Source organism: Coregonus clupeaformis, chromosome 29, assembly GCF_020615455.1.
Source record: "Coregonus clupeaformis isolate EN_2021a chromosome 29, ASM2061545v1, whole genome shotgun sequence".
Lineage (NCBI taxonomy): Eukaryota > Metazoa > Chordata > Actinopteri > Salmoniformes > Salmonidae > Coregonus > Coregonus clupeaformis.
The window spans coordinates 24,661,223-24,684,015 of record NC_059220.1 but is presented as its reverse complement, the minus strand read 5'-3'; the positions used below and the strand labels follow the sequence as shown (position 1 = coordinate 24,684,015).

At 49.3% G+C, this 22,793-nt stretch overlaps 1 pseudogene; it reads right to left on the bottom strand.

Annotated features, from left to right (window-relative positions):
• The window catches only part of LOC123482214, a 43,917-nt pseudogene that overhangs the window by 11,052 nt on the left and 10,072 nt on the right, over window positions 1-22,793 (bottom strand).

Here is a 22,793-nt window from a genome sequence, read left to right as displayed (position 1 = left end):
CCCTGCTCCCTGGCTGGCCTCAACCGCCACATCCCTCTGGCCACCCTGCTTCCTTTGCTGGCCTCAACCGCCACATCCCTCTGGCCTCCCTGCTCCCTGGCTGGTCTCAACCGCCACATCCCTCCTGGCCTCCCTGCTCCTGGCTGGTCTCAACAGCCACATCTCTCTGGCCTCTCCTGCTCCCTGGCTGGCCTTATCTGCCACATGAAAGTTGCTGCTGAGACGTCCACTTTGTGTCATTTCCAAAAACCTTGTAACCCTGATGAAAGGCATCAACATGCATCCTCTGATACTGTACGATCCCGGCAGTCTGAGTCGGGTCCTGTCTGGTGATTAGTTTTCCTGTTCGTGATCTCCAGTTTCGAGGGTTCGGAGCGCTCCGGGGAGCTCTCTTGTTTCCGCACCTGCATCCCATCAGCAATCTGCACACCTGGTCCTGATCATCACCCTTCTTAGGCTCTGGCCTAACATCCAGTTCCTGCCGGATCGTTAGCCATGAACAGTATGTTTGTCCGTATCAGCCTGGGAAATCTAGCAGTTAGTTTTGTTGTTTTTGCACCTTGTTGAATTGCTGTGTACTGACCTCCCGTTTTGTTCTGTCTGCAGTCTCTCACCCGGAACCTTCACCCAACCTCTGCCTGATGGTCGGCGGCTGCCGAGCCATTTCTGGACCTACCACTGCACCCTCAACAACCCATCCACGCCACCCGCTCGGTTCCCTGGATTATTCAGCCTCACTCGGGAGTCTATTCAATAAACACTCACCTTTGTCTCAAAGTACCTTGTCCTGGTCTGCTTCTGGGTTCTGGCTTAGTAAACCGTGACAGAGCGATCCGGCCAGTAATGAACCCAGCGGACCTGGACTCTGTTCGCCATGCCATTACCCATCAGGAGAAGATGTTGGGCCATCATAGCACGAACTACAGGAGATCAGCGTTGCAGTTCGAACCTTTCTACGGTCTGACGGAGGTCCAGAACCAGCGCAGATTCGGTGGAGGGTCCACTACCGGTTTCACCCATCTCGCCTGCCGCGTCTGGAGCGGTGTCCTTCCGTGAGCCCAAGGTTCCGACGCGGATAAATGAGGGGGAGCTGGGAAGATGCCGTTCCTTCCTTATGCAGTGTGGATTAGTGTTCGATCTACAGCCCTACTCTTATGCCACAGAACAAGGCTAGGATAGCCTTTGTGATTGCGTTGCTGCGTGGTCGGAGCTGGAGTGGGCTTCAGCCGTTTGGGAACGACAAGACCCCTGCATGGCTTCATACCAGGGGGTTCACGGCCGAGATGAGGAAGCTCTTGACCATTCCGTCCGAGGAGGGACGCAGCTAGCGCCTGTTTTCACTTCACCAGGAACTCGCAGCGTGGCGACTCGTGATCGGGTTCAAGACGTTGGCTGTGGAGAGTGGGTGGAACGAGGAGTCTCTGCAAGCGGCCTTTTACCAGGTCTGTCGGAGCAGCTCAAGGATGAGTTGATCTCTATCCGGAGCCTAGTGACCTGGACAGCTTGGTAGCCTTGTCTATTCGGGTGGATAATCGAGTCCGAGAGCGAAGGAGGGAGAAGCAATGGGGTCCGTCCAATCGATCAGCTTCTCAGTTCCCAGTCGGGTCGGGTGGTGGACCAGAACACGTCGATCATTCTCCACCACAAAGGATTAGTGGAGAGGTCCTCTCTTCGATTCTGAACCCATGCAAGTGGGCAGCACGGGTTAACCAAGGAGGAGCGTCAACATAGACGTAAGACCAACTGCTGCCTCTACTGTAGCTCGGGACATCATCTCCACTTGTGGCGGTCGTCAAACTGCCCGGCTCGCTAAAGTTGGGAGGACTTTTAGCGGCCGGTTTCAACCTCTCGTACCTCTGTCAGACCCGTTTCCCGGCTACCCTTGTGAACAGGAATCAGAGCTTAGCGATTAACGCTTTGATCGATTCAGGTGCCGATGGAAGCTTTCTTGATGCCGAGTTGGTGGAACAGCTGGGGCTTTCCAGGAGCAATTGCCGGAAGCCATTGAAGCGACCACTCTGAACGGCAGTAGGCTGGTACGTATCACGATGAGGACTGAACCGGTTAAGATCGGTTGTGGGGAATCATTCTGAGATGATTTCATTCTTCATTCTGCCGTCTTCCCATGTTCCTCTGGTCCTTGGATACCCCTGGCTGAAGGAACACAATCCCACGTTCGATTGGGTAACGGGCAAGGTAACGAGTTGGAGCCTTGATTGTCATGCTAACTGTCTCAAGACTGCCTGCCCCCATTCGGTTCCCAGTCAGGTGATTGAGGTTAAACCCCCAGATTTGTCCCTGGTTCCCGAGACATATCACGATTTGGGGAAGTTTTCAGTAAGCAGAAGGCTCTGTCACTCCCTCCCCACCGACCATATGATTGTGCCATCAGCCTGTTCCCTGGAGCTGTCTACCCCAAGGGAAGGTTATACAGTATCTCCCGACCTGAACGTGAGGCGTTGGAGACCTACATCAAGGAGTCCCTAGCTGCTGGTCTCGTTGCGTCCCTCGTCATCACCCCTGGGGCAGGATTCTTCTTTGTGGGTAAGAAGGATGGCTCTCTTCGACCGCGTATTGATTATCGGGGGTTGAATGACATCACGGTCAAGAACAAGTATCCCCTGCCCTTGATGAGTTCTGCCTTCGACTCCTTACAGGGTGCTACGGTATTCACCAAGCTAGACCCTACGCAATGCGTATCACATGGTCCGGATCAGAGAGGGGACGAGTGGTTGACGGGTTTCAATACACCGATGGGTCGCTTCGAGTATCAGGTGATGCCGTTTGGACTGACCAATGCTCCAGCGGTATTCCAGAGTATGGTGAACGACGTCCTGAGAGATATGATCGGTCTCTTTGTGTTTGTTTACCTGGATGACATTCTGATCTTCTCGGAAGGAACCTTCCGACCACGTCCAGCATGTCCGGCAGGTTCTGCAGCGATTGTTGGAGAATCGCCTGTTCGTGAAGGCCGAGAAGTGCGAGTTTCACGCCCACACGACATCCTTTCTCGGGTACATCATCTCCAGGGGAGAGATTAGGATGGACCAGGAGAAGGTTAGAGCGGTTCTGGAATGGGCCCGCCCGGCACGAGATTGCAGCTCCAGAGATTTTTGGGGTTTGCGAATTTCTACCGCAGATTCATCCGGGATTACAGCCGTGTGGCAGCTCCGTTAACTGCCTTGACTTCCAGTATCAGGACCTTCAAGTGGAATCCGGAGGCGGATCGGCGTTTCTGGATTTGAAGGCGATTCACCAACGCACGATTCTCTCTCAACCGGACACGGCCCGTCAGTTTGTCGTTGAAGTGGACGCGCGTCTGATGTGGGAGTTGGCGCCATCCTGTCGCAGCGATGCTCCACGGACAGTAAACTCCATCCCTGCGCCTACTACTCTCGTCGCCTTTCGCCTGCGGAGAGAATTACGATGTAGGTAACCAGGAGCTTCTCGCGGTGAAACTTGCCTTGGAGGAGTGGCGCCACTGGTTGGAGGGGGCGGAGCAACCGTTTATTGTCTGGACTGACCACAAGAATCTTGCTTACGTGCAATCGGCTAAGCGTCTCAACTCCCGTCAGGCCAGGTGGGCGTTGTTTTTCGGACGATTCAAGTTTGCCCTGACGTTCCGACCTGGATCTAAGAACGGCAAGGCGGACGCCTTGTCCCGGATGTTCTCAAGACGGAGGAGAGTGGGTCCAAGACCGAGACTATTCTCCCCCGGAACTGCGTCGTGGGAGCAGTTAGGTGGAAGATTGAGGAGGAGGTGCTGGCGGCCCTTCGGACTCAGCCCGGTCCCGGTAACGGTCCACCCGGTCGGTTGTTTGTGCCTGAGTCGGTTCGTCCTGCTGTCCTCAAATGGTCCCACGCCAGCAAGATGGCTTGTCACCCTGGCGTGGCTCGGACAATGGCGTTTCTTCGCAGACGTTTTGGTGGCCTGCCATGGCCGAGGATACTCGGGGGTTTGTGGCTGCCTGTCCAGTGTGTGCGCAGAATAAGAGTACCAATCGGCCCAGCTCTGGACTACTTCACCCCCTTCCTATTCCCCGGCGACCATGGTCGCATCTGGCCCTGGACTTCGTCACTGGGTTGCCCGCTTCTGAGGGGAACACGGTGTCGTTCTGACTATCGTGGACAGATTCAGCAAGTTCGCCCACTTTGTGCCAATTGCCAAGCTTCCCTCTGCCTCGGAGACGTCCGAGATCCTGGTTAGGGAGGTTTTCAGGGTCCACGGTTTGCCCAGTGATATCGTTTCCGACCGTGGCCCTCAGTTTAACTCTGCTGTCTGGAAGTCCTTCTGTTTGGCCATTGGAGCTACAGTCAGTCTCACATCTGGTTTTCACCCCCAATCCAATGGTCAGGCGGAGAGAGCCAACCAGAAGATGGAATCCACGCTACGCTGTCTGGTCTCTTCCAACCCCACCTCCTGGGTCTCTCAGTTGCCTTGGGTTGAGTATGCCCACAATACTCTCCCTACATCTGCCACTGGGATGTCTCCCTTCCAGTGCCTGTATGGCTACCAACCTCCCCTGTTCCCTTCTCAGGAGAAGGAGCTCTCAGTGCCTTCGGTTCAGGCCCATATTCGTCGTTGCCACGGACCTGGCATCGGGCCAGAAAGGCACTCCTTAGAGTTTCGGACCGGTATCAGCTCCAGGCGAATCGTCGCCGGATCCCCGCTCCCACCTATACCATCGGAGATAGGGTTTGGTTGGCCACACGGGATCTTCCGTTACGGACTGAGTCTAGGAAGTTGTTACCAAGTTCATTGGTCCGTTTGTGGTGGAGAAGGTGATCAATCCAGTGGCAGTTCGACTCAAACTACCGAGGACGCTCAGAGTCCATCCCACCTTTCATGTCTCCTGCCTCAAGCCTGTCTTCCTCAGTCCTCTGTTGCCTCCTCCGCCTCCTCCTCCTCCTCCTCGGATGATCGGAGGTGGTCCTGCCTACACGGTGCGTCGCATCATGGATTCCAGACGGCGGGGCCGGGGTTTCCAGTATCTCGTGGACTGGGAGGGTATGGCCCTGAAGAGAGGAGTTGGATTCAGCGGCGACAGGTCCTAGATGCTGACCTCATCAGTGACTTCTACCGCCTCCATCCTGGCGCTCCGGGGAGTCCCGCCCGGTGGCGGTCGGAGGGGGGTACTGTAACGATCCCGGCAGTCTGAGTCGGGTCCTGTCTGGTGATTAGTTTTCCTGTTCGTGATCTCCAGTTTCCCGAGGGTTCGGGAACGCTCCCGGGGAGCTCTCTTGTTTTCCGCACCTGCATCCCATCAGCAATCTGCACACCTGGTCCTGATCATCACCCTTCTTAGGCTCTGGCCTAACATCCAGTTCCTGCCGGATCGTTAGCCATGAACAGTATGTTTGTCCGTGTATCAGCCTGGAAACATCTAGCGTTAGTTTTGTTGTTTTGCACCTTGTTGAATTGCTGTGTACTGACCTCCGTTTTGTTCTGTCTGCAGTCTCTCACCCGGAACCTTCACCCAACCTCTGCCTGATGGTCGGCGGCTGCCGAGCCATTTCTGGACCTACCACTGCACCCTCAACAACCCATCCACGCCACCCGCTCGGTTCCCTGGATTATTCAGCCTCACTCGGGAGTCTATTCAATAAACACTCACCTTTGTCTCAAAGTACCTTGTCCTGGTCTGCTTCTGGGTTCTGGCTTAGTAAACCGTGACAGATACAGACAGAAAGACAAGTGGCACACATACACACACACACACACACACACACACACACACACACACACACACACACACACACACTAGGAGCAGACACATAGAGCAAATGGCTTTACCATACAGTTCTATAAATATGCATACTTTGCAAAAAAAGACAACAAACTCAAATGGCCAGGTCCATATAAATCTCTCTGATGCTAATACCAGAGTAGCACACAGCAGGGAGGGTTAAGGAGAGGAGGGGGCTCTGCAGAATGACAGAGTTAGGACCGCAGCGCCTCACAGGGGCTGGAGCCCTGTCCTCACACTGGGAGAGAGGAGCCCTCCACCGAAGCCATGTGCTTTAAACAAGCAGCCCTATCGCCGAGGTTTGCCATTGTTGTGTAATTTGGCCAGATGTTGGGTAATAAAGTCATACTGCAGCGTGGGAAACAGATGGCAGTTTCAGGCTACGCTCCGTTTTCTCTCTCTCTAACTTCTCTTTCTTTCTCTATTTTTCCTCCTCTCTTCTTCTGCTAATCTCCAAACAAAACAGGGTTGAAATGGCTCTCATAAATAGGGCCCTGCAGTTGAACCGCATTGTGTTTACTGAGCAGGCACAAATCAGGCCTGTGATGAGGTTGTTTACTGAGCAGGCAGATACAGCCTGAAGCCAAGGGACTGAGACCGTACGCTCCACGCTTCACGTAGTCTAACTCTCATTACCCTCACCACCACTTCCTCTTGAACTCTCTGCTGCTGCTGGACCCTGGTTCACCCCTCCAGCACAGCCATAGTCCTCTAGAGCCACTAGCTAGCCATCATACATACTGCATATTCATGTCATGGTCCAGTCAATTTGGTAATTATGAACTCTTTAGTGATAGAGTATTGAACAGCAGCATCCCAGTGCTGTGCTGTTGTGTGGTGTAGCGTGGTGTGGTGTGGAGGCAGTTCTAGCTCCAGGTCTTACTTGTTGAGGCACTGGGTGGCTGGGGCCGAGGAGCCAACACATGATAGGATGGCATCATGGCCTGAGCAGCCAACATGGTCTAGGGAGCAAAAAAACACATTTTGCTTCAGATTCAGTGTCCATTACGTTTTAAGGACAAGACAGTTAGGAGGATTTATAGAATAGGGCATATTATGTACACTATATCTACAAAAGTTGCTGACAGGTGTATAAAATCAAGCACACAGCCATGCAATCTCCAAAGACAAACATTGGCAGTAGAATGGCCTGTACTGAAGAGCTGTGACTTTCAACGTCATAAGATGCCACCTTTCCAACAAGTCAGTTCGTCAAATTTCGGCCCTGCTAGAGCTGCCCCAGTCAACTGTAAGTGCTGTTATTGTGAAGTGGAAACGTCTAGAAGCAACAACGACTCAGCCGCGAAGTGGTATGCCACATAAGCTCACAGAACGGGACCGCCGACTGCTGAAGCCCGTGGTGTGTAAAAATCGTCTGTCCTCGGTTGCAACACTCACTACAGAGTTCCAAACTGCCTCTGGAAGCAACGTCAGCACAAGAACTGTTCGTCGGGAGCTTCATGAAATGGGTTTCCATTGGCCAAGCAGCCGCACACAAGCCTAAGATCACCATGCGCAATGCCAAGCGTCGGCTGGAGTGGTGTAAAGCTCGCCGCCATTGGACTCTGGAGCAGTGGAAACGCGTTCTCGGGAGTGATGAATCACACTTAGGGCTGTTGCGGTGACTGTATTACCGCCACACCGGCGGTCACGAGTCATGAAGGCAGTCAAATTCCATGTGACCGTTTAGTCACTGTAATTAGGCTTCTCTAAGCTCTGATGCTGCTGATGGTCATTAGTAGCCTACCAAACTTGCTAACTGACTGGTACTCAGCACACTATTGTCCCACTAATCACTCTGACATCAATGCAAATGTGTTCGAAAATCTAATCAAACACTTCATGAGAGCCCATGAGTTCATGTTGCGCAACATTTCTATAGGCTATGCAATTGGGCGAGAAAACAGAGTGATGGCCTCTACTAAGAAGAGGAGGATCCCATCAGCTTTCTATAGGCTAGGCCTACTATATTTATTTCTCAACTTTCCTAATATTAAGCATATTGTTTATCTTTACAACAGAAGTATAGCCTACCTGGCTGGTATGAAACTGAACGACGGGAGGCATTTCGAGGCATGATAATGGTCCATTCTAAATCAAAACAAACTTCACATATATTATTTAGTATATGTAAAGACAAGATTAAATCAAGAATAGTCTGATGGGTGAAAATATTAGCCTATCACTTGTGAATTATATATTATCACTTGTGAATGATGCCCAGCATAAGAAACTGCCTTTTCTTTGTGCGATTTTTTCGAATCATAGTTGCACACCTCATGTAGCCTAGCCCAATGCCCTATATGTTTTGATAAGGTTTGTATCACAACTAAAGTGGCCAAATAACTTCTTAAAATTAAGCACATTAATCCACTTTACAAGGGGTTTAGAGCCTAACTGGCATACCTAAGCAGCGCTTCAGTTTCAACTTTGGAGAAGATAATTTTCACCATAAAAATGCACCTTTATAATAAAAGCATTACATGCGTTATCGCATTTGCGGTCACTTTTGATAATGGTGTTTTCCCGCTAATGGAACATTCGCGCTTATAGCCTACTGCCACTTATAATGTGAAGAAATAGCCGAATAGTTTATCAACATTTTAAGCTAAATGTTCTGATCTGTTGCGTCAGCCACATTGCTTAAAACCATTTTTTGGATGCTAGTGGTTAATTTGGGATCTATTGCATCCCACAACTGTCCCAGACTATGTTTGGAATATTTATTTCTCGCACAGAATAGAATAGGCCGACTTTTGTGCTATGGGGGATACTAGATTGACATAGGCTAGTGCTTTTGCTGTTTGTTAGGCCTACTCAACTTGTTGGCTGATGAAAAGTAAATGTGGACAGTTCTTCCAATACAGTATTGGAAGAACTGTCCACATTTACAATATGCACGTCAGAATTGGATAAGGACGCACGCAGTTGGGTCCCCGATGTGTCTGTCTTCACTTGTAGCCTATGAGAAAGATCCGATCACGTGATGGAGAGGTGCTAAGGAGCGCGCAGCACTCAGGGAGAAGGGCACAACGCAGCACTCCAGGCCAAGGGCACAATGGCCACTGGCCGCAAAAGGCATGGATCTTTTCAGGGCGCATTAAGGCCACAAAGGAGATGCCACCGTGGAATTCGAGGCATTATCAAGTGCTTGTCAAATTGTGAATGAGATAGTAATGAAGAGTGTGCAGCCTGCGCAAAAAACTAAGCAGAGCTCATGCCTTTCAAGCGACATTTTTCAAATCATCATTAGTCGGATCATGCAGCCTTACAATGTATTAAAAATCAAAACATATAGCCCAACGTTTGTAGAACAACTAAAGTTACATTAATAACTCAAAATTAAGCATATAGGAGTACATATTTCTTTGTTAACGCTCAACACAGAATAGCCGCATGTGCGCACTCCCTCAAATCGTTTGGAGAAAATATTTATATTTTATTCAGCTTTGTTCAATTGTATTCTTCATAATATAAAATAATATAAAATAATGCCAGTGTAGCCCATAGCCATTTGGCATAGCCAGATCAGGACCTAACTGTCACGGTTTACTATGCCAGAACCCAGAAGCAGACCAGGACAAGGTACGTAGAGAGAAAGGTGAGTGTTTATTCAATAGATTCCGAGTGAGGCTGAATAATCCAGGGAACAGAGCGGGTGGCGTGGATGGGTTGTTGAGGGTGCAGTGGTTGGTCCGGTACTGGCTCGGCAGCCGCCGACCATCAGGCAGAGGTTGGGTGAAGGTTCCGGGTGAAAGACTGCAGACAGAACAAAAACGGAGGTCAGTACACAGCAAGTCACAAGGTGCAAAACAACAAAACTAACACTAATGGCTCAGAGGCTGATACGCTGACAAACATACTGTTCATAGCTACCGATCCGGCAGGAACTGGATGTTAGGCCAGAGCCTAAGAAGGGTGATGATCAGGACCAGGTGTGCAGATTGCTGATGGGATGCAGGTGCGGAAAACAAGAGCGCTCCCCGGAGCGTTCCCGAACCCTCGGGGAAACTGGAGATTACGAACCGGAACACTAGTCACCAGACAGGACCCGACTCAGACAGCCGGGATCGTTACAGTACCCCCCTCCGGCAGACGCCACCGGGCGGACTCCCGGAGCGCCAGGATGGAGGCGGTAGAAGTCACTGATGAGGTCCGCATCTAGGACCTGTCGCCGCAGAATCCAACTCCTCTCTTCAGGGCCATACCCTCCCAGTCCACGAGATACTGGAAACCCCGGCCCCGCCGTCTGGAATCCATGATGCGACGCACCGTGTAGGCAGGACCACCTCCGATCATCCGAGGAGGAGGAGGAGGAGGCGGAGGAGGCAACAGAGGACTGAGGAAGACAGGCTTGAGGCAGGAGACATGAAAGGTGGGATGGACTCTGAGCGTCCTCGGTAGTTTGAGTCGAACTGCCACTGGATTGATCACCTTCTCCACCACAAACGGACCAATGAACTTCGGTAACAACTTCCTAGACTCAGTCCGTAACGGAAGATCCCGTGTGGCCAACCAAACCCTATCTCCGATGGTATAGGTGGGAGCGGGGATCCGGCGACGATTCGCCTGGAGCTGATACCGGTCCGAAACTCTAAGGAGTGCCCTTCTGGCCCGATGCCAGGTCCGGTGGCAACGACGAATATGGGCCTGAACAGAAGGCACTGAGAGCTCCTTCTCCTGAGAAGGAAACAGGGGAGGTTGGTAGCCATACAGGCACTGGAAGGGAGACATCCCAGTGGCAGATGTAGGAAGAGTATTGTGGGCATACTCAACCCAAGGCAACTGAGAGACCCAGGAGGTGGGGTTGGAAGAGACCAGACAGCGTAGCGTGGATTCCATCTTCTGGTTGGCTCTCTCCGCCTGACCATTGGATTGGGGGTGAAAACCAGATGTGAGACTGACTGTAGCTCCAATGGCCAAACAGAAGGACTTCCAGACAGCAGAGGTAAACTGAGGGCCACGGTCGGAAACGATATCACTGGGCAAACCGTGGACCCTGAAAACCTCCCTAACCAGGATCTCGGACGTCTCCGAGGCAGAGGGAAGCTTGGCAATAGGCACAAAGTGGGCGAACTTGCTGAATCTGTCCACGATAGTCAGAACGACCGTGTTCCCCTCAGAAGCGGGCAACCCAGTGACGAAGTCCAGGGCCAGATGCGACCATGGTCGCCGGGGAATAGGAAGGGGGTGAAGTAGTCCAGAGCTGGGCCGATTGGTACTCTTATTCTGCGCACACACTGGACAGGCAGCAACAAAACCCCGAGTATCCTCGGCCATGGCAGGCCACCAAAAACGTCTGCGAAGAAACGCCATTGTCCGAGCCACGCCAGGGTGACAAGCCATCTTGCTGGCGTGGGACCATTTGAGGACAGCAGGACGAACCGACTCAGGCACAAACAACCGACCGGGTGGACCGTTACCGGGACCGGGCTGAGTCCGAAGGGGCCGCCAGCACCTCCTCCTCAATCTTCCACATAACTGCTCCCACGACGCAGTTCCGGGGGAGGATTGTCTCGGTCTTGGACCCACTCTCCTCCGTCTTGGAGAACATCCGGGACAAGGCGTCCGCCTTGCCGTTCTTAGATCCAGGTCGGAACGTCAGGGCAAACTTGAATCGTCGAAAAACAACGCCCACCTGGCCTGGCCGGGAGTTGAGACGTTTAGCCGATTGCACGTAAGCAAGATTCTTGTGGTCAGTCCAGACAATAAACGGTTGCTCCGCCCCCTCCAACCAGTGGCGCCACTCCTCCAAGGCAAGTTTCACCGCGAGAAGCTCCCGGTTACCCACATCGTAATTCCTCTCCGCAGGCGAAAGGCGACGAGAGTAGTAGGCGCAGGGATGGAGTTTACTGTCCGTGGAGCATCGCTGCGACAGGATGGCGCCAACTCCCCACATCAGACGCGTCCACTTCAACGACGAACTGACGGGCCGTGTCCGGTTGAGAGAGAATCGGTGCGTTGGTGAATCGCCTCTTCAAATCCAGAAACGCTCGATCCGCCTCCGGATTCCACTTGAAGGTCCTGATACTGGAAGTCAAGGCAGTTAACGGAGCGGCCACACGGCTGTAATCCCGGATGAATCTGCGGTAGAAATTCGCAAACCCCAAAAATCTCTGGAGCTGCAATCTCGTACGGGCTGGGCCCATTCCAGAACCGCTCTAACCTTCTCCTGGTCCATCCTAATCTCTCCCCTGGAGATGATGTACCCGAGAAAGGATGTCGTGTGGGCGTGAAACTCGCACTTCTCGGCCTTCACGAACAGGCGATTCTCCAACAATCGCTGCAGAACCTGCCGGACATGCTGGACGTGGTCGGAAGGTTCCTTCGAGAAGATCAGAATGTCATCCAGGTAAACAAACACAAAGAGACCGATCATATCTCTCAGGACGTCGTTTCACCATACTCTGGAATACCGCTGGAGCATTGGTCAGTCCAAACGGCATCACCTGATACTCGAAGTGACCCATCGGTGTATTGAAACCCGTCAACCACTCGTCCCCCTCTCTGATCCGGACCAGGTGATACGCATTGCGTAGGTCTAGCTTGGTGAACACCGTAGCACCCTGTAAGGAGTCGAAGGCAGAACTCATCAAGGGCAGGGGATACTTGTTCTTGACCGTGATGTCATTCAACCCCCGATAATCAATACACGGTCGAAGAGAGCCATCCTTCTTACCCACAAAGAAGAATCCTGCCCCCAGGGGTGATGACGAGGGACGAACGAGACCAGCAGCTAGGGACTCCTTGATGTAGGTCTCCAACGCCTCACGTTCAGGTCGGGAGATACTGTATAACCTTCCCTTGGGGTAGACAGCTCCAGGGACCAGGTTGATGGCACAATCATATGGTCGGTGGGGAGGGAGTGACAGAGCCTTCTGCTTACTGAAAACTTCCCCCAAATCGTGATATGTCTCGGGAACAAGGGACAAATCTGGGGGTTTAGCCTCAATCACCTGACTGGGAACCGAATGGGGGCAGGCAGTCTTGAGACAGTTAGCATGACAATCAAGGCTCCAACTCGTTACCTTGCCCGTCACCCAATCGAACGTGGGATTGTGTTCCTTCAGCCAGGGGTATCCAAGGACCAGAGGAACATGGGAAGACGGCAGAATGAAGAATGAAATCATCTCAGAATGATTCCCCGACAACCGCATCTTAACCGGTTCAGTCCTCATCGTGATACGTGCCAGACTACTGCCGTTCAGAGTGGTCGCTTCAATGGCTTCCGGCAATTGCTCCTTGGAAAGCCCCAGCTGTTCCACCAACTCGGCATCAAGAAAGCTTCCATCGGCACCTGAATCGATAAAAGCGTTAAGCGCTAAGCTCTGATTCCTGTTCACAAGGGTAGCCGGGAAACGGGGTCTGACAGAGGTACTGAGAGGTTGAAACTGGCTCGCTAAAAGTCCTCCCAACTTTAGCGAGCCGGGCAGTTTGACGACCGCCGGGAACAAGTGGAGATGTAATGTCCCGAGCTACCACAGTAGAGGCAGCAGTTGGTCTTACGTCTATGTTGACGCTCCTCCTTGGTTAACCCGTGCCGCCCCACTTGCATGGGTTCAGAATCGGGAGAGAGGACCTCTCCACTAATCCATTGTGGTGGAGAATGATCGACGTGTTCTGGTCCACCACCCGACCCGACTGGGAACTGAGAAGCTGATCGATTGGACGGACCCCATTGCTTCTCCCTCCTTCGCTCTCGGACTCGATTATCCACCCCGAATAGACAAGGCTACCAAGCTGTCCAGGTCACTAGGCTCCGGATAGGAGATCAACTCATCCTTGAGCTGCTCCGACAGACCCTGGTAAAAGGCCGCTTGCAGAGACTCCTCGTTCCACCCACTCTCCACAGCCAACGTCTTGAACTCGATCACGAAGTCGGCCACGCTACGAAGTTCCTTGGCGAAGCGAAAACAGGCGCCTAGCTGCGTCCCTCCCTCGGACGGAATGGTCGAAGAGCTTCCTCATCTCGGCCGTGAACCCCTGGTATGAAGCCATGCAGGGATCCTGTCGTTCCCAAACGGCTGAAGCCCACTCCAGCGCTCGACCACGCAGCAACTCAATCACAAAGGCTATCCTAGCCTTGTCTGTGGCATAAGAGTAGGGCTGTAGATCGAACACTAATCCACACTGCATAAGGAAGGAACGGCATCTTCCCAGCTCCCCCTCATATTTATCCGGCGTCGGAACCTTGGGCTCACGGATGGACACAGCTTCAGAAGCGGCAGGCGAGATGGGTGAAACCGGTAGTGGATCCTCCACCGGACACTTACGTTGGTTCTGGACCTCCGTCAGACCGGTAGAAAGGTTCCGAACTGACAACGCGATCTCCTGTAGTACCGTGCTATGATGGCCCAACATCTTCTCCTGATGGGTAATAGCATGGCGAACAGAGTCCAGGTCCGCTGGGTTCATACTGGCCGGATCGTTCTGTCACGGTTTACTATGCCAGAACCCAGAAGCAGACCAGGACAAGGTACGTAGAGAGAAAGGTGAGTGTTTATTCAATAGATTCCGAGTGAGGCTGAATAATCCAGGGAACAGAGCGGGTGGCGTGGATGGGTTGTTGAGGGTGCAGTGGTTGGTCCGGTACTGGCTCGGCAGCCGCCGACCATCAGGCAGAGGTTGGGTGAAGGTTCCGGGTGAAAGACTGCAGACAGAACAAAAACGGAGGTCAGTACACAGCAAGTCACAAGGTGCAAAACAACAAAACTAACACTAATGGCTCAGAGGCTGATACGCTGACAAACATACTGTTCATAGCTAACGATCCGGCAGGAACTGGATGTTAGGCCAGAGCCTAAGAAGGGTGATGATCAGGACCAGGTGTGCAGATTGCTGATGGGATGCAGGTGCGGAAAACAAGAGCGCTCCCCGGAGCGTTCCCGAACCCTCGGGAAACTGGAGATTACGAACCGGAACACTAGTCACCAGACAGGACCCGACTCAGACAGCCGGGATCGTTACACTAACATAAGGACAACTCAGAGTATGCTATTCTGTTCTTCTGAAATAGACTACATTTTCTTCATATCATGCTTCTTTAGACCTGTCTAAAATAAATATTGGATTTATTGTGAAGGTGTAGGCTATATTACATGGATTTATTATACTTTTTTAAATGTAGATGTTCCAAAGGTCTGCATCAGTGGCTTGTAAGCTATGTGTTGAAGCCAGGAGATGTTAAATGTGTTTATGTTAATGGTCAATTACTGTGAGAACAACAGTTATTTGCTTGACAATCAACGGCTGACAAAATTTTGTGACCGCCACAGCCCTAATCACGCTTCACTATCTGGCAGTCCGACGGATGAATCTGGGTTTGGTGGATGCCAGGAGAACGCTACCTGTCCGGATGCATAGTGCCAACGGTAAAGTTTGGTTGAGGAGGAATAATGGTCTGGGGCTGTTTTTCATGGTTTGGGCTAGGCCCCTTAGTTCCAGTGAAGGGAAATCTTAACGCTACAGCATACAATGACATTCTAGATCAGGGGTGTCAAACTCATTTTAGCTCAGGGGCCACATGGAGGAAAATATATTCCCAAGTGGGCCGGACCGGAAAAATCATGGTATATATAACTTAAAAACAACAACTTCAGATTGTTTTCTTTGTTTTAATACGATCAACATACAACATAAAGCTGGAGCCTGAGGACAGTGTGTCCAAAATAGTACAAGCACAACATCACTATTAATCATAAAACACGTCAAGTTTATTTGAAAATTCTAAAGAAAAAGAACACACAAACACACAATGCCTCAGTGATTAACAGAACTGTTTCACAGATCACAGAACTATATCAGGGTGTCATTTATCAGGCAGAAATGTAGATACAAATAATGAAATCCTGTTCCCCAAACAAGTGCAAGAACCACAGAGTCAAGAATAGGTTAAATATACAAATAAAATAAAATCAATTAAAAACAATAGCACATCAACATAAAAACATATAAACATAAAGCTGGAGCCTGAGGACAGTGTCCAAAAGCACAACATCACTATTAATCATAAAACACCTCAAGTTATTTGAAAGTTCTGAGGACAAAGAACACACAAACACACAATGCCTCAGTGATTCACAGAAGTATATCACAGATCACAGAACTATATCAGGGTGTCATTTCTCAGGCAGAAATGTAGATAAAAATAATGAAATCCTGTTCCCCAAACAAGTGCAAGAACCACAGAGTCAAGAATAGGTTAAATATACAAATAAAATAAAAACAATTAAAAACAATAGCACATCAACATAAAAACATATAAACATAAAGCTGGAGCCTGAGGACAGTGTCCAAAAGCACAACATCACTATTAATCATAAAACACCTCAAGTTATTTGAAAGTTCTGAGGACAAAGAACACACAAACACACAATGCCTCAGTGATTCACAGAAGTATATCACAGATCACAGAACTATATCAGGGTGTCATTTCTCAGGCAGAAATGTAGATAAAAATAATGAAATCCTGTTCCCCAAACAAGTGCAAGAACCACAGAGTCAAGAATAGGTTAAATATACAAATACAATCAAATCAATTAAAAACAATAGCACATCAACATAAAAACATATAAACATAAATCTGAAAGCGTTGCTCAAACTCCCGTAACAGTCCCGTTATTTTATCTTTGAACCGCTTCATGTCTGCCACATGTTGGGTCGCGCACACATTTTTCAGACAGGGGAAGTGAGCTGCATCACCACCGGCAAGTTGCGTCTCCCACAATTACAGCTTCAACTTGAAAGAACGTATGCTGTCATAATACTGTGTGACAACTTTGTTGCGCCCTTGCAGCTGTTTGTTCAAGTTATTCAGGTGCTCTGTAACATCCACCATAAATGCAAGGTCCGGCATCCATTCTGCGGAATGAAATTCTAACACTGGTTTGCCCTTTTCTTCCATGAACTGTTCAATTTCTTCTCGTAAATCAAAGAAACGCCTCAGCACAGCACCTCGGCTTAACCATCTTACCTCAGTGTGGTATGGCAGGCCATAGATGTGGTCTTTCTCTCTGAGAAGGCTGTCAAACTGACAGTGATTCAGGCTTCTGGATCGGATGAAATTAACAGTTTGGATGACCACCTTCATGACGTTATCCATCTTTAATGACTTGCAACACAAAGCCTCCTGGTGCAAAATACAGTGAAAAGTCAAAAAATCACGTCCTCCATTTGCAGATTGCACTTTCTCTCTGAACTTTGTCACAACGCCTGCTTTTTTCCCGATCATTGAGGGCGCACCATCTGTAGCCAGGCTGACAGCGCGGGACCAGTCCACTCCGACCCTGTCCAGCGCGCCGACGTGTGCGGTAAAAATATCAGCTGCTGTCGTTGTATCTGTCATCGGCACCAACTCCATGAACTCCTCGGTGACGGTCAATGTGTCATCAACTCCGCGGATGAGAAAATGGCCAGTTGTGCAACATCTGTAATGTCCGTGCTTTCATCAATTGCAACCGAAAACGCAATAAATGACTTTACTTTTTGCTTCAACTGGCTGTCCAAATCCACTGAAAAATCGGAAATCCTGTCTGCAACTGTGTTTCTTGTCAGGCTGATATTTGCAAAAGCCTGCCGCTTTTCAGGGCACACAATCTCCGCTGCCTTCATCATGCATGTTTTTACAAATTCACCCTCACTAAATGGTTTTGAAGCCACTGCGATTTCATTAGCAATGAGGTAGCTAGCTTTCACTGCAGCGTCACTGATGTCTCGCCTGTGAGTAAACACAGACTGCTGTTTCTTCAGACCCGCCAACAGTTCATTCACCTTCTCTCATCTCCGCTGTCCTTGAAAGTTGTCATATTTGTCGGCATGAAGACTCACATAGTGGCGACGAAGGTTATATTCTTTCAGCACTGCAACATGCTCTGAACACACCAAACATACAGCTTTCCCATTCAATTCCGTGATTAAATAGGATGACCATTTTTCTTGGAACACTCTGCACTCTGCGTCCACTTTTCTCTTTTTTGACAGAGACATATTGGGGCAATGAGGGTGCCAAAGCACATAATGTTAAAAGTAGAAGCCGTAATAAATATCGCGGGCAAAACAAAGTAGCTCATTGGCTGCACGTGCTTGACCTACTTGCTCTGCCCCGGTATAAACAGTTTGCTTGCTTAACACAATTGCTATTGCGCCATCCAGTGGACGCAATTGGAACAGCAGTTTATTTTATTGAAAAATTGCAGCGCATTTTTATACTTTCCAAATTTATTTTATTTTATTTTATTTTTTAAATCATCTCGCGGGCCGGATTAAACCCGTTTGCGGGCCTGATCCGGCCCGCGGGCCGTACGTTTGACACCCCTGTTCTAGATGATTCTGTGCTTCCAACATTGTGGCAACAGTTTGGGGAAGGCCCTTTCCTGTTTCAGCATGACAATACCCCCGTGCACAAAGCGAGGTCCATACAGAAATGGTTTGTCGAGATCGGTGTGGAAGAACTTGACTGGCCTGCACAGAGCCCTGATCTCATCCCCATCGAACACCTTTGGGATGCCGACTGCGAGCCTAATCGCCCAACATCAGTGCCTGACCTCACTAATGCTCTTGTGGCTGAATGGAAGCAAGTCCCTGCAGCAATGTTCCAACATCTAGTGGAAATCATTCCCTGAAGAGTGGAGGCTGTTATAGCAGCAAAGAGGGGACCAACTACATATTAATGCTCATGACTTTGGAATGAGATGTTCGACGAGCAGGTGTCAACATACTTTTGGTCATGTAGTGTACCTAACCACCTACCTAAATCAGGGATGGGAAAGGCTATCATAATTGTAAATGTTCTCAGAACAAAAATAAAAGGATCAGACTTTGATTTCAGTAAAATAAAGTTCTGCTTTCCAGGTCACCAAAGGTGAAGCATCACTGATCTAAAAGACCACTACATCAATTAGCTTTGACATCCTTTTTCAAAACACGCTCTACATATTTTGAAGTTGGACGCAGTGCAACACAAATTCTTCACATTTCATACTTGTTTAGACAAGACTTCTCTTTAATGACTTCTAGAGACCAGGTAAACAACATGTTCCTCCTGACATAATATTTAAGAGCTACCGTTGCTTGTGTTGCTGGGGAATGCTTCACGGACATTCCTTCCACATCTCATGTCTATGCTATTTTCTCTGCCACTTTATATATCTATCTAACAAGCTAATAGCTTTCCAGCTTCCCAGCGTAGGATTTCAAAGGGCCGGCAGCATGACAGGGAATATTTTGATGTAATTTCTGTGTTGATAAATGAGAAGCTGAATTTCCAGGTTGGAGGGTCTGTGGCTGTGCAGCAGTTGAAAAGGGCCAGGGAGGGCACCTTTCTTTGGCTGCCAGGTGGCCCCAGGCCAAGCCTGTGGAGGAGCCGCGCAGTCTGCACCCAGTAACTGGAACACGGAGTAGAGCACCGGAACAGCTCGCACGCACGTGCGCGCACACACACACACAGCTCCCCTGGACACACACACGGTTTTGTATTCAGTTAAAGCCAAATACTTAAATACATTTTGCCGTAAGGCCACAAGGCAGCGGAGGTGAGTGAAGGGATGTGGAGGGCATTTGTTTCAATAAGACCAAAACCCTTGATGGTTTTTCACATCCTTACAGAGCAGGGTCAAGGTATTGACTTATTTTCTGACCAATGGAGGGACACAGTATGGGAAGGAGGGTTTCCTGGGCAATTCAACTCTGAGCCCAAGACGTGAATGAGCTTTAAGGCCATGGAACACATGGAAAAGCTACAGGATTGCAGGGCGTCTGTTAGTATAGACTCCCATTCAGGCCAAGCTGGCGAGAGAGACTGAGGATCAGAGCGGGCGGATCAGGGAGAGGAGATTAAAGGGAGGGTTCCCTGATTGGGTAGTGACTCAAGGCGCACAGTAACCCCTCCCATGAGCTCAGTCAAGGGCTATTTGTTAAGGACAGAACAACAGGTTGGGTCTCTCTATCTCTCAACGCTGGGCCCTTCATGACATATTATTACACACAGCATTTAATGCTGCTAACCATTTCCTGTAATTTAGCATCGCAATCAGGGGGAGAGATGGTCCCTGCTCCTCCCCAGTCCCTACCTGGTAATGGTGGATGGATGGATGGATGGATGGATGGATGGATGGATGCTGTTTGGCTGGCTGAGGGTGGGTGGGTGTGGCTTGGTGAACTGGTGAATTGTGCTCAATCAGAGAGCTGGCGATTGGAGGGGATGGAAGGGGAATGGACAGCGGAATCACTTTCACAGAGAGCCTTGTGTAACCCAGCAAGTCTGGGCTAAGAAAAATATAACCTAAATTGCATTAATTAGACCCAACCTGGACCCCAAAATGACTTGAGAGCAACTGCATTACTAAAAAAAAAAATACAAAAATGAGCGCATCCAATAATCCCACCCCGAAAGCTGACGTCTCTCCCCAGCCTCCACGCCGCCTCATCCATAGAACGACTACAACAAATGCTGCAAGAAGAATAAACACACATTTCCTGTTTGCTTCGAAAGGATCCCCTTTCAAAGCAAACATACAGAAAAACCACGACCCTATCTGTTTTCTGTGTCAAAATAAGTGTCAAGTAAACCAAAGCTCTCAGTTTAATCTCCTTCAGCAAATGGCAGAAATCAAATCTGTCACGACTAGTCAAGCATGACTAAAAGGCTCTGTCACTATAACGGTTTCGAATAGTTATGCCTGGAAAAGAATGTCAGGGTTGTAATGCGAACCAAAATGAATGTAGAATCTGATATGAACTGTGAATGATGGTATTAGACTTCTTATTCGGTGTAGAATCAGTGGCGTGGCCCCACAAGAGCCCTTGTGGACAGCCAACCTTGATTACTCACCTTCCAAAATAAGCACAGCCAGCAGTAGACTCAGCAGAACAAATAGTCCTCTTGGTGTGAAAATTCATGTTTGCTTTCAAGGAACGAGCTCACTGTGAGGATGTTCCCACTGGACACCATTTTGTTCAGTGGTTGGAGGAGAAATTCCCAGAATAGCTTTGCAAACGCTAACATCAAGGCTTTTCTCCACGGGTGATGGGGGAATTTTTTACAGAACTTTTGGACAGTATCCTCATTGCTTAACAAAAACAAGCAGTTGATATATTTTTTTAAAGTTTTCTTTTTTAGTTTTAGTCATTTAGCAGACACTTTTCCAGAGCGACTTACAGTTAGTGAGTGCATACATTTCTTAATTTTTTTTTATTCATACTGGCCCCCCGTGGGAATCGAACCCACAACCCTGGCGTTGCAAGCGGCATGCTCTACCAACTGAGCTACAGGGGACTGGATATTGCCCAGACAAAAAGAGATGAGGGTTTTCCTGATTTATAATCCAATAGTACTCAAATGCCCAGATAAGTGTTTACATCTATGCTTCATTTGAGTAAGAGTGAAACATCAAGGGAGGAAAAGGGAGAAATTGCAACTTCTAGTGTTTCTCTGAACCCCAATCAGAGAAAATCACAAAAAGTATCTAAAATGGTTTTGGCACAAAGCTGAACACAGGTTTGGATTGTGTGCAGCTTTCAGCCCAGTGAGATAAGGATTGTTTCTAATGCACGCTCACCACACTGTATATAGTATAGCAGGGTTTCTGGATCTACCTGAACATGAGGTTCTCCATGTTCAGCCTGTGGTTTACAGAAGGGCAAGGTCTCATTTTGTTGGGCTGAATAGTCCCAAGCCAACCAGAACTACACTGTTGTCTCTCATAACTTAAGCCACGAATAGCAGTCATCTTTTTCTCTAAACTCCACAACCGGAGTTACCCTACCGTCCGGTCCGTGATTTTGTGGTCTGCAGCTCACTGACCTGGTGGCGGGTGAGGCTCTGGTCCAACAGTTGGTGGGACTGGAACTTCTGCTGCTGCAGCTGCTGGATGGCGAACTGTAGCTGGTAGCTGCCTGGAGTGGGATGGTAGTGATGCTGGTGCCTGATGCCTGTCACCAGGTTGTAGGCACTCTGAGTTTCCCCATCCCAAAGACCCTCCTCATCTCTCAACGGCCTGGGGCTATGGGAGCAGAGGAAATGTGATCAAAAATAGTTCCAAAGTTCATGTGTACTGTATGCTTGATAAATTAAGAGTTGAGCATCTAGCTTTTTCTGATGCAAAAAGTTAGGCTCAGACAACAGTGGAACAGAAAAACCACAGCAGTGGTTAGTCAAGTCAGTATTTAGGCCTACCATCTTCTCATTGTCAGTCACTTGATCGTGCAACCAAGACTGAAATGTGGTATTAGCTCATTAACTGGTCTATTTCCCTTCACATATTGAGTAGTAAGACGGCGAACGAGAGGTAAAGGGGACAGGACAGCGTGTGGCACCCCAGCCGCTGCACCCAGATGCCTTCCTGTCAAAACTGACCAATCACAGAGGCAAAGCAGAGAGTAGACCCGTGGCAAACATGGGGCTCATTGAAAACATTGAAACCTCTCCCGCCTCAGGGCTCTCAGCGCATCACGTTCCATCCGCATCACAAAGCCACAACCTGGAAAGCCAACCTTTGAACGGCTCCACACGTTTGTAACTGGATTACCTCTCATTAGCACTAAGCCTTTCAGCCTTTTACCTTTTTGGCCCCATCTAAAGCAATGGGGGAGTCAGGGGGAGTCAGGGCTCGCCCCCCCCCAAGTTCACGGCAGAGTCTGTGAAAAGGAAAAGCACCCCTTCAGCCAAAAAATTATGCCCTAAAGAACAGGGAGCTAAGAGAAAAACATGTAAAGGAAGAAAGAGAGAGATAGAGGGAGAGATAACGAATTAGAAACCCTGAGGTCCCATTTCACACAAAAAAAGTGAAGAGTTTCCTGGAAATTCCTCCCATAAGATGCAATAACATTTGTATACAGTAAGAGTTAAAGAAAATATTATCAGACTTGAAATATCACAATTCGCAGAGAAATTTTTAGAACAGAACTGAGATAAGGTCTAAAATTAGAATTCAATTAATCTTGAAAGAAATGTGCGCTGCGGGAAAATAATCCAGTGTCGCTCACACAGGCTACATTAAAAATATTCCTGTCGGGCGTAGTCAAACAAAGACACAAGGGATCTGAAAGTCA